This window comes from Echinops telfairi, unplaced genomic scaffold (genome assembly GCF_000313985.2).
Source record: "Echinops telfairi isolate 266 unplaced genomic scaffold, ASM31398v2 ScPeMD7_7468;HRSCAF=8506_0, whole genome shotgun sequence".
In the NCBI taxonomy this organism is placed as follows: domain Eukaryota; kingdom Metazoa; phylum Chordata; class Mammalia; order Afrosoricida; family Tenrecidae; genus Echinops; species Echinops telfairi.
In genome coordinates this window covers 88790668-88791910 of record NW_022111369.1, presented here as the reverse complement: position 1 = coordinate 88791910, position 1243 = coordinate 88790668, and positions in this window count along the sequence as shown.

Here is a 1243-nt window from a genome sequence, read left to right as displayed (position 1 = left end):
TCTCTAGAGATACAAAATCAGGACATTAATGATTTTATATATATTTATATAGATAGATAACATAAGAAATAAACAGTTAATTAATCTATAAAGCAGTACAAATGGCTCGATGCAACTCACTTCCCTGAGACAGCCAGTATACTGGCAGTCCTTCAAGTCTTGAGGGCCACCAGGTAGTTCTCTGTAGAGCAATTCAGGCTCTCCAGTCACAGGCAGCAAACAGCAAGGAAGGTCACCAACACTCAACCAGATGACAGGGTGCAATAGACCCCAGATCAAGCGATGTATCCTCCAGTAGCATGGTGAAGCAAGTCTTGAAGGAACCTCAAACTACAGCAACACAGTTGCCGGGTTAGGTGTCTCACACGTAGTGTAGCTTGCAAACGGAGGCAGAGAACAAGCTAAGGCAGCCACACATTGATTCAATCATCATGGCACGATAAACCTACCTGTAACATACACCCTATAATGTATCTCTCAATTCACTTTTTGTTACCTCGATAATGTTAATCTTTCTGAGTGTCAATATTAACATAGACAATATGTGTAGCACTGTGTCCTATCAGTTCTTTAAGCTCTGTTTTCCCCACTCCTCTTCAACTGTCTTCTCACACGTTTATTCTGCTGATGTCATTAACTGTAATCACTATTTCAATGAATCTATTCTAACCATCACATATTATTTCTTCAAATGCTTTCTCTAATATTTCATATTGAGTCTTCTTCAAGTCCTTTGGAAATTTCAATTAATTGGCCTTACTATTTTGTCACTACCCTTTATTATCCTTCTTTTCTAATGTTACTTAGATCCATGTCCTGTCTCTATAATCACTCTTTCCCATGTGACCTAAACCTTTTAGTTTACTCTCTAGTATAATGTCACTATGAGTCAGATTCACCTTGACATCAAGAGTTCCCTCTGTGTGTTATAATTGAGTGTTTATACAAAATATTGGGAGTGTTAGAAACTCAGAGGTTCTCATTTCTCCTGGCCAACAGAACTGATGTTCTGCATATGCAGCAGCTTTTTCTAATATTTGGAATCTGAGATTCTGGATACTTGTGTCTCAAATGGTGGCTCGAGAAAACATGGAATATTCTGTTAATCATATCAACAATTAGGATTGTTGATACAATTTGCCTTTGCCTCTAAATTACCCATGAAGGACCTAATTAGCGAGGAAAAGCTGCCTTCTCAAAGTAGAGACAATCATAGTAACATGGATAGAGTAAAGCTTAGGAT